General features: G+C 48.2%; 1 long non-coding RNA gene across 1 annotated transcript; it reads left to right on the top strand.

Annotated features, from left to right (window-relative positions):
* Positions 1–3,995: 3,995 nt before the first annotated feature.
* Positions 3,996–9,838, top strand: LOC117081043. The gene is made up of 2 exons (XR_004436063.1): positions 3,996–4,698; positions 9,685–9,838. It is a non-coding gene; the product is annotated as an uncharacterized LOC117081043 (long non-coding RNA).
* Positions 9,839–10,903: the final 1,065 nt, after the last annotated feature.

The following is a 10,903-nucleotide window of genomic DNA, read 5'->3' as shown; positions in this document are numbered from 1 at the left end:
GATTTGGGTGGGGACACAAATTAAAACCATATCACCAGGTTTTGCCATGTTGCCCAGGCTGGTCTCAAACTCCTAGAGCTCAAGCAATCTGTCTCCCAAAGTGCTGGGATCACAGGTGTGAGCCACTGCATCCAGCTGTGGTCATTCTTTGTATATCTTACATACCAGTCCTTTGCCACATGTGTTTGGAAATATTTCTACCTTGTCTTTCTCCTCTCCTCTCCCTCCTCTCCTTCTCCCCTTCCCTTCTCTTCTCTTCCCTCCCCTCCCCTCCCCTCCCCTCCCTTCCCTCCCCTCTTCCCTTCCCTCCCCTCTTCCCTCTCCTGTTCCCTTCCCTCTTCCCTTGCTTCCCTCACCTCTTCCCTCCCCTATTGACTTCCCTCCCCCTTCTCTTCCCTTCCCTCTTCCCTTCCCTTCCCTCTTCCCTTCCCCCCTGCCCTGCCCTGCCCTTCTTCCCTGCCCTGCCCTTCTTATAGTATCTCACTACGTCACCCAGGCTGGAGTGCAGTGGCATGGTCATAGCTCACTGAGCCTCCAACTCCTGGGCTCAAGTGATCCTCCCACCTCCACCTCCCATGTAGTTGGGACCACAGGCACACACTACCACACCTTGCTAATTAAAACACATTTTTTTTTGTGGAGACAAGATCTTACTGTGTGGCCCAGGCTGACCTTAAACTCCTGGGCTCAAGGGATCCTTCCTCCCTGGGCTCCCAAAGTGCTGGGATTACAGGCCTGAGCCTCTGCCTCAGCCCCATCATTTATTTATTTATTTCATTTTTATTTTTTTGAGACGGTTTCACTCTGTCGCCCAGGCTAGAGTGCAGTGGCCCAATCTCAGCTCACTGCAACCTCTGCCTCCTGCATTCAAGTGATTCTCCTGCCTCAGTCTTCCGAGTAGCTGGGACTACAGGTGCACACCACCACGCCCAGCTAAATTTTTTTTTTTTTTGTATTATTAGTAGAGATGGGGTTTCACCATGTTGACCAGGCTGGTCTCCAACTCCTGACCTCTAGTGATCTGCCCGCCTTGGCCTCCCAAAGTGCTGGGATTACAGGCATGAGCCACCCTGCCCATCCCCCATCATTTTTATTTTATTTTATTTTTTCCCCATCATTTATTTTTAGAAACTTATTTTCCTATTGGATTGTTTGGCATCTCATCAAAAAACATATCTGTGGCCGGGCGTGGTGGCTCACACCTGTAATCTCTGCACTTTGGGAGGCTGAGGTGGGCAGACCATAAGGTCAGGAGGTCGAGACCGTCCTGGCCAACATGGTGAAACCCCATCTCTACTAAAAAAAAAATACAAAAATTAGCTGGGCGTGGTGGCACATGCCTGTAAATCCCAGCTACTCGGGAGGCTGAGGCAGGAGAATTGCTTGAACCAGGGAGTCGGAAGTTGCAGTGAGCTGAGATCATACCACTGAACTTCAGCCTGGGTGACAGAGCAAGACTCCACCTCAAAAAAAAAACAAACGAAAACATGTCTGTGACTATAAAAACAAATGTAAAACAACTACGACGAGTTATTTAATTTTTTTGAAATGTTTAGGCTGAGCACAGTGGCTCACCCCTATAATCTCAGCACTTTGGGAGGCCAAGACAGGTGGATCATTTGAGCCCAGGAGTTCAAGATCAATCTGGGCAACATGGCAAAAGCATGTCTCTACAAAAAATTTTAAAAATGTATTAACTGGGCGTGGTGGCACATGGCTATAGTCCCAGCTACTCCAGAGGCTGAGGTGGGAGGATCGCTTGAGCCCAGGAGATCCAGACTGTAGAGAGCTGTAGTTGCGCCACTGCACTCCAGCCTGAGTGCCAGAGCAAGACCCTGTCTCACATAAATTTTTTAAAAATATTTGGCGGGGTGCGGTGGCTCACCCCTGTAATCCCAGCACTTTGGGGGGCCAAGGCGGGTGGATCATTTGAGGTCCAGCGTTCAAAGACCAGCCTGGCCAACTGGCAAAACCCCATCTCTACTAAAAAATACAAAAATTAGCCACGTGTGGTGGCATGCACCTATAATCCAAGCTACTCAGGAGGCTGAAGCAGGGAGAACTGCTTGAACCCAGGAGGCGGAAGTTGCAGTGAGCCGAGATCACACCACTGCACTTTAGCATGGACGACACAGGAATACTCTGTCTTGGGGAAAAAAAAAAATAAGTGAAAATAAAGCGCGAGTAAAAGTAGTCTGAGTTACAAAAATTCATGTTTAAAAATCAGTTCCTCACTGAGAAAAATGGAACTGATTGTGACTAGGCTGTAATAAAAGGATGCTCAGTTTGATGTCATTTATATCAAAAATGAAGATGAAAATCTTCATCAAAAGACAAAGTTCTTTTTGAACTTTGATATTAACCAGGATTGAGAATGCCAAAGCTATATGCATGTGGGTGGAGACAGCAAAAGATTTTAACTGCCTTCTTTGAGTACTTATCAGTTTGTCACATAAAAAATGGTTGTCAAAGCCGGGCGTGGTGGCTCATGCCTATAATCCCAGCACTTTGGGAGGCCAAGACGGGCAGATCACTTGAGGTCAGGAGTTTGAGACCAGCCTGGCCAACATAGTGAAACCTTCTCTGTACTAAAAATACAAAAGGTAGCCGTGCGTGATGGTGGGCACTTGTTAACTCAGCTACTCGGAGGCTGAAGCAGGAGAATCACTGGAACTCGGGAGGCGGACATTGCTGTGAGCTGAGATCGTACCACTGCACTCCAGCCTGAGCAACAGAGTGAGTGAGACTCCATCAAAAAAAAAAAAAAAAAGAGGTCATCAATATGCAGAGGTAATGCTTTGTTGCAGTGACGTGTGCTTAAGTTCAGGTCTCAAAAATCCATACTGGACATCCCTGCCACATCTATCATCCATAGTGCCTTGGGAGGTTCAGGAAACTGGGGTCACATGCTCTGTGTCCCAGTCAGTGTCAGGAAGACACCCAAGACAATGCCTCCTTTAGCCAATCAGTATCTTCCTTAGTCTTATCCTGAGACTAATAATATGCGCTTATTGTGTGTGAAGCATGCTTCTAATTTATCTCCTTTCTTTCTCATAATAAAGAACAAAGGCACTCTTGTCAGCCCCCCTTGAACTGAGAAACTGAGGTGCAGAAAAGTCATGAGACTTGCCCAACGTGGCTCAGCTGGTTAGTGGGGGAGGTGGGGCTTGGAGCCAGGCAGCCTAGTTGCATGGCCAGCCTGCTTAACCCCTCTGCTGTATGGCCTTTTCCTGAGAAAAGGGGTTCAGTGTGTTGGTTACTTGAATTTAAAGCTATAACTTTAAATTTTTAAAGTTTAAAAAAAATGTTTTTTCAGAGAAAGGGTCTAACCCTGTCACCCAGGCTGGAGTCATGTGGTGTGATCATGGCTCACTGCAGCCTCAACCTTCTGGGCTCAAACAGTCCTCTCAGCTCAGCCTCCTGAGCAGCTGGGACCACCAGGTCCAGCTAATTATTTTATTTTTTGTAGAGATGGAGTCTCCCTTTGTTGACTAGGCTGGTCTCCATCTCCTGGGCCCAAGTGATCCTCCTGCCTCAGCCTCCCAAGTAGCCGGCACCATCACACCTGGCTAATTTTGCGAAGATGGGGTCTCACTATGTGGCCTGATATAGTTTGGCTATGTCCCCACCCAAATCTCATCTTCAATTGTAGCTCTTACAACATAATTCCCACATGTCATGGGAGGGACCCAGTGGGAGGTAATTACATCATGGGGGCGGGTCTTTCCTGTGCTTTTCTCATAGTAGCGAATAAGTCTAAGGATATCTGATTGTTTTATGAAGGGGAATTCCCCAAGCTCTCTTGCCTGCCACCATGTAAGACGTGACTTTGCTCCTCATTCGCCTTCAGCCATGATTGTGAGGCCTCCCCAGCCGTGTGGAACTGTGAGTCAGTTAAACCTCTTTCCTTTATAAATTACCCAGCCTTGGGTACATCTTTATTAGCAGCATGAGAACAGACTAATACATTGCCCAAGCTAGTCTTGAACTCCTGGGCTCAAGTGATCCTCCCTCCTCGGCCTCCCAAAGTGCTGAAAATTACAGATGTGAGACGCCACATCCAGCCTGGAAATTTTCTCGCGATTCTGGAGGCTGGAAAGCCCAGGATCGGGATGTCAGCAGGGCTTGCTTCCTAGTGAAGGCCCTCCTCCTGGCTCGCAGCCTTCTGGCCATGTCCTCACATGGCAGGAAGAGAGCTCCAGCATCTCCTCCTCTGAGGACATCAGTTCTATTGGGTCAGGGCTCTGCCCTATGACCTCATTTAACTTTAATCGCCTCCTTAAAGGCCCCATCTCCAGTGATCACATCGGGGGAGGGCTAGGGCTTCAACATATATATTTGTAGTGGGACACAGTTCAGTCCCTAACAAAAGGAAATGAGAGCTCTGGAGGGTCGCACGGTGGCAGTTAAATGCTTGTCCTGGATGTGACACTCTTTCTTCACTATTGCTCACAACCGTTTGGCCAGAACTGGTCACATAGCCCCACAGGGAGCCCAGAAGTATAGTCCCATCCCATGCCCCAGTGGTGGGGAGTCAGAAGTAAGGTCAAGCAGCATTGATTTCCACCATCATAATAAACTTTTGAATCTTTACTAAGTGCGGGGCCTGTCCTATATGCTTTCTTGAATCAGGTGCCAGGGACCAATGGGAGAAGGTTTTTACAAGAAAATGGCACATTCTGAAGTGGAACTCACCAGGTGAGAATGAGACCATCCTAGCATTGAGCCCTGGCTCCTTGGCTGACATGCTGTGTGACCTTACACAAGCATCTTCACATCTCTGAGCCTTTGTGTACACATCTATAAAATATGGACAACGTGGCCGGGCACAGTGGCTCACGCCTGTAATCCCAGCACTTTGGGAGGCCGAGGTGGGTGGATCACTTGAGGTCAGGAGTTCAAGACCAGCCTGACCAACATGGTGAAACCCCATCTCTACTGAAAATATAAAAATTAGCCTGAAATCGCTTGAACTTGGGAGGTGGAGGTTGCAGTGAGCTGAGATCATGCCACTGCACTCCAGCCTGGGCAACAGAGTGAGACTCCGTCTCAAGAAAAATGAAATATGGACAAAGACAGGGCTGGACGTGGTGGCTCACACCTATATTCCCAGCACTTTGGGAGGCCGAGGCAGGAGGATCACGCGTTCAAGAGATAGAGACCATCCTGGCCAACATGGTGAAATCCCATCTCTACTAAAAATACAAAAATTAGCCGAGCCTGGCGGCACTCACCTACAGTCCCAGCTACCCAGGAGGCTGAGGCAGGAGAATGGCATGAACCCAGGAGGCAGAGCTTGCAGTGAGTGGAGATCGCGCCACCGCACTCCAGCCTGGGAGACAGAGCGAGACTCCGTCTCAAAAAAAAAAAAAAAAAGAGAAAAGAAAAATGAAAGATGGACAATGCTTTTGGCACTGTGTGGATAAAGCACATAGCACTGTGACCTGGCCATTGGACAGGCAGCATTGCATTGCGGCTAAGTTTGCAGGCTTTGGAGTCAGCCAGACCTGCATTTGAATCTTACTTGTCTGATTTTTGTTTTGTGCCTTTATATGTGTGTGTGTGTGAGAGAGAGAGAGACAGAGAGAGAGACTGTGCTAAGCAAGCACATTACATGGAAATAACTGGAATTGGAACTCAGGCACATTGGCCTCCAGTAAGCATGGTTGTACTGTTACCCTACACGCCCCTTGGGTTAGCACAGAGAGATTATTTATTTATTTAAGGCCAGGCACGGTGGCATTAAAAAAATTTTTTTTTGATGGGTCACCCAAGTTGGTGTGTAATGCTGCAGTCTCAGCTCACTGCAACCTCCACCTCCCATGCTCAAGCAATCCTCCCACTTCAGCCTCCCAAGTAGCTGGGACCATAGGCGCACACCACCACACCTGGCTGCTTTTTTGTTGTTGTTGTTGTTTTGCTTGTTTGTTTGTTAGAGATGGGCTTTCACCATGTTGCCCAGGCTGGTCTTGATTTCCCGAGTTCAGGCAATCCACCTGCCTCAGCCTCCCAAAGTGCTGGGATTATAGGCATAAGCCACCGAGCCCAGCCCAGAGAGAGAGATTTTGTGTAACTCTCTCCTACTACTAGTTCCATGGGGGATAAGGACCATACATACATTACGTTCCATTCTGTTCCATGTTTTAGCACAGCGCCTGGCACATAGTTGGTGCTCATTAAATGTTCATTGACTGACTAATTGACTGATGAAATAAATGAAAGTAGAGGCTCTTTATGAAGCTGCCTGTGCTGGATCCAAGACCATTGACATCTGTTGCTAATGGAAGTTGTTAATGAGACTCAACAAGTTAGTGGAAAATGTTTTTAGTGTTTTATGAGATTCTCTTTTTTTTTTTCTGAGACAGGGTCTCACTGTGTTGACCAGGCTGGAGTGCAATGGCGAGGTCTTGGTTCACTGTAGCCTCAACCTTCCAGGCTCAGGTGATTCTCCCATCTCAGCCTCCCAAGTAGCTGGAACCACAGGCTTGTGCCACAACGCCCAGCTAATTTTGTGTTTACCATGTTGCCCAGTCTGGTCTCAAACTTATGGACTCAAGCAGTCCGCCCACTTCGGCCTTCCAAAGTGCTGGGATTACAGGCGTGAGCCACTGTGCCTGGCCTTTTTTTTTTTTTTTAATTAATTAATTTTTTGAGATGGAGTCTCACTCTGTCACCCAGCCTGGAGTGCAGTGGCACTATCTCGGCTCACTGCAACCTCTGTCCCCCGGGTCCAAGCGATTCTCCTGCCTCAACCTCCTGAGTAGCTGGGATAACAGGCGCCTGCCACCACGCCTGGCTAATTTTTGTATTTTTAGTAGAGACGGGCTTTCACCATGTTGGCCAGGTTGGTCTTGAACTCCTGACCTCGTGATCCACCCGCCTTGGCCTCCCAAAGTGCTGGGATTATAGGCGTGAGCCACCATGCCTGGGCTTTTAAAAAATTATTATTATTAACTTTTTAAAATTTTAAATTTGAGACAGGGTCTTGCTATGTTGGCCAAGTTGGTCTCCAACTCCTGGCCTCAAGCAGTTCTCCCACCTCAGCCTCCCAAATTGCTGGGATTATAGGCCTGAGCCACTGCACCCAGCCACAAGATTCTCTTAAAACCCCATACTTACCATCCTCTCTAGATGTTTCCTCTCCCTCCTATGCATGATATAGTTAGCCACTATCTTTCTAATAGAAAGGTGTACTAGTCACGTTAGGCTAGACTCTGATGATAAATAAACCCCCAAATCTCAGCGACTTAACAGCGCAAGGCTTATTTCGCATTTGTGCCAAGTCCAATGTGAATCGGGCAGCTGTTCAGGACAGCTCCTTTTTGCGGCGGCCCAGGGATCCAGGCTCTGCAATCTCAACATGTGGTCTCCACGGTTGCTACTAAAGGGAATGTGAAAGTGCGGGTAACTCACATTTGCTTGCAACTCGGAAGCAACACGTGACACTTCTCAGAGCCCTTGGGCCACAGCCAGTCACATGTTCCTGTGGAACTGCAAGGAGCCTGGCAGGTGTGGTTCTCCCTGGTACCCAGGAAGGAGAAGAGAAGCAGATCTGGCTGAGCCTTAAGTCTCTACCACAGTCTGTTCTGCTGGTTTCCTTGTACCACGTTGGATTCGCTCTTCTTCCTACACACCACAAACAAAATGAAATCCCTTTCCAAGAGAGAAAACCCAGAGTGATGCGCAGCTCCTGCCTCCAGCCAGGGTCTCATGGGCTGCCCTGGGGTCTCTTTATGAGGTCTAGAGGTGGCCCTTTTTGGTCCAGAGATGTAGGAATTTTAAAAAGTTACCTGTTGGGGGCCAGGCACAGTGGCTTATGCCTGTAATCCCAGCACTTTGGGAGGCCAAGGCGGTGGATCACCTAAGGTCAGGAGTTCAAGACCAGCCTGGCCAACACAATGAAGCCATGTCTCTAGTAAATATACAAAAAAAATTGGCCAGGTGTGGTGGTGCACGCCTGTAATCCCAGCTACTCAGGAGGCTGAGGCAGGAGAATCGCTTGAACCCAGGAAGCAGATGTTGCAGTGAGCCAAGATTGCCACTGCACTCCAGCCTGGGTGACAGAGTGAGACTCCGTCTCAACAAATAAAAATAAATTTAAAAAGTTACCTGTTGGGCACAGTGGCTCACACCTGTAATCCCAGCACTTTGGGAGTCCAAGGTAGGTGGATCACTTGAGGACAGGAGTTTGAGACCAGCCTGACCAACATGGAGAAACCCCATCTCTACTAAAAAATATAAAATTCAGCCAGGTGTGGTGGTGCACACCTGTAATCCCAGCTACTCGTGAGGCTGAGGCGCAAGAATCACTTGAGCCTGGGAGGTGGAGGTTGCAGTGAGCCGAGATTGTGCCACTGCACTCCAGTCTTGGTGACAGAACGAGACTCTAGATCAAAAAAAAAAAAGGCAAGTTACCTGCTTCCCCCTCCCCACCCCCATGCCATACACAAAGGCGGAGTAGGGGCAGGGGCAGGATAACCACAGTAAAGATACCCCGGGAAGTGGGAGCTGGGGCCTGCTGGGCAGACCTTGTGGAGGGGTAGGGAAGTTTCTGGAAGGAACTACCTTCATTACTGCTCTCAGGGCCACTTCGCTCCCTCATTTGAGGCTCTTTTTCCCCTACCTTACCTTCCTTAATCATATCTGAAGCAGGGATTGTGTGTTCCGCCCTCCTTGAGGGTCGTCCCACTTCCTGCCCATGGAAGTTTTAAGTTTCAAACAGTCAACGTCTTTTTAAAGACCAGGCTCATGGCCAGGGGCGGTGGCTCATGCCTGTAGTTCCAACGACTTGGGAGGCTGAGGCAGGAGCATCTCTTGAGTCCAGGAGGTTGAGGCCACAGTGAGCTATGATTGCGCCACTACACTCCAGCCTGGGTGACAGAGCAAGACCCTTTCTCTAAAAAAAAAAAAAAAAAAAAAAAAGTCATGGTTTTTTGGGCATTACTGTTTTCTCAAAATTTCAGTAGGCCTCTCATCTGTCTGCTAACAGTGAGTTTCATATGCCTGAATGTGACAGTTAATTTGTGTCTCAATTTGTCTGGGTGAGTGGGTACCTGGATATGTGATCGAGGATATGTATTCTTCTGGGTGTTTCTGTGAGGATGTTTTTGGATAAAATTGACAGTTAAATTGGTAGACTGAGTAAAGCAGTCTGTCCCCCTAACAGGGGTGGGCTTCATGTAATCAGCTCAAGGTTTGAATACAACAAAAAGACACTTTCCCGAGTGAAAGGAAATTCTTCCTGTCTGGCTGCCTTCAAACTGAGACACGGGCTTTTATCCTGCCTTCAGACTGGCCTGGGAACATTGGCTCTTCCTGAGTCTCAAGCCTGCTGGCCTTGAGACAAGAACCACATCAGCTCTCTCAGTTCTCAGGCCTTTGGACTTACACTGGAACTAAGCCATCAGCTCTCTTGGGTCGTTAGCTTGCCAACCAACTCATCCTGAAGATCTTGGGACTTGCCAGCCTTCATAATCACGTGGGCCAATTCCTTATTTTTTTATTTTTTTTTGAGATGGGGTCTTGCTCTGTTGCCCAGGCTGGAGTGCCATGGCACAATTATGGCTCACTGCAGCCTCAACCTCCAGGGCCCGAGTGATCCTCCCCCCTCAGCCTCCCAAGTAGCTGGGACTACAGGCACGCGCTACCATGCCCAGCTAATTAAAAACAATTTTTTTCTTGTAGAGACGGAGTCTCACTGTGTTGCTCAGGCTGGTCTTGAAATCCGGAGCTCAAGCAACCCTCCACTTCAGCCTCCCAAAGTGCTGGGATTACAGGCGTCACTGGCCCAGCCAGAGCCAATTCCATATAATAAATATGTCTCTCTGTGTCTCTCGGATATGTGTGTGTGTGTGTGCACATTCTGTTTTGCTGGAGAATGCTGACTAATACAGAATCACATCCTAATTTATTTCCTAAGAAGTTCTCAAATCTTCATTTCTTTGCTTATGCTGCAGTAACAAACAAAACCCCGAAGCTCAGAGGCTTAAAACAGCAAGGTTTATCTATCACATCCCAGTGCGCTGCAGAAAAAGCAGCTCCAGGGCAGCTGACTCCATGCGGTGACTCAGAGATCCAGCCTGCTTCCATCTTTTGGTTCTTCCATCCCAAGTGTGATTTCTACCCACAGAGAATGCAAAACTGACACCCACCCCTAACTACTCAGACTGGGAGTGGCACTGCTCAATTCCACCCACAGAACCAGCCATGTGGCCCTTATCTAACTGCAAGGAAGGCAGGAAAATGCAATGATAATCATAAACATTTCTTGAGTGCTTTCTCTATGCCAGGCTGTGTGCTAAGCATGTAAATATTGTCTTTTCTGTATTCCAAGCCCTAAGTCTCTTAAAGTTCTACTGTGACCTCATCATACAGCCAAGGAAACAGGCTCAGAGAAGTTAAGGAAGTTGTCCAAGGGCACGTACCTCATAAAGGTGGGGCTGCAGAACTGAACCAGATCTCTGTGCACTGGAAACCTACCCCCTTGACCCCTGTCCTGGTTTCTTGCTCATCTCTGCCAAGAATATCTTCATTCCATCTGAGGATTGGGAATGGCTTCTTATTTTCTGCTCCATCTCATTTCGTCTTCCCCGGGAGTCATGAATTTTTAAACCTTGTGTGAGATCAACAAGTTCACCCAGAGGAGACAGTAGAAGAACAGAACAGGCAGGAACAGAACAGCCATCAGATACACAGGATAGAATCTTCCAGGAAATGCCCACCAAGGGGAGAAATGAACCACAAGTGAGGCCAGGACTGTGGGAGGCTGGGAGGGAAAGCAATCCAGTCATCAGGGGAATCATTTTGGGAGGCTGGGAGGGAAAGCAATCCAGTCATCAGGGGAATCATTTCCTTTTACGAAAGAGAGAGAGATGGGACTTAGCCATTAGACTTGGGCTATTTC

This window comes from Trachypithecus francoisi, unplaced genomic scaffold (assembly GCF_009764315.1).
Source record: "Trachypithecus francoisi isolate TF-2019V2 unplaced genomic scaffold, Tfra_2.0 Lachesis_group8, whole genome shotgun sequence".
Classification (NCBI taxonomy): Eukaryota; Metazoa; Chordata; class Mammalia; order Primates; family Cercopithecidae; genus Trachypithecus; species Trachypithecus francoisi.
This window is presented reverse-complemented; position numbering and strand designations above follow the sequence as displayed.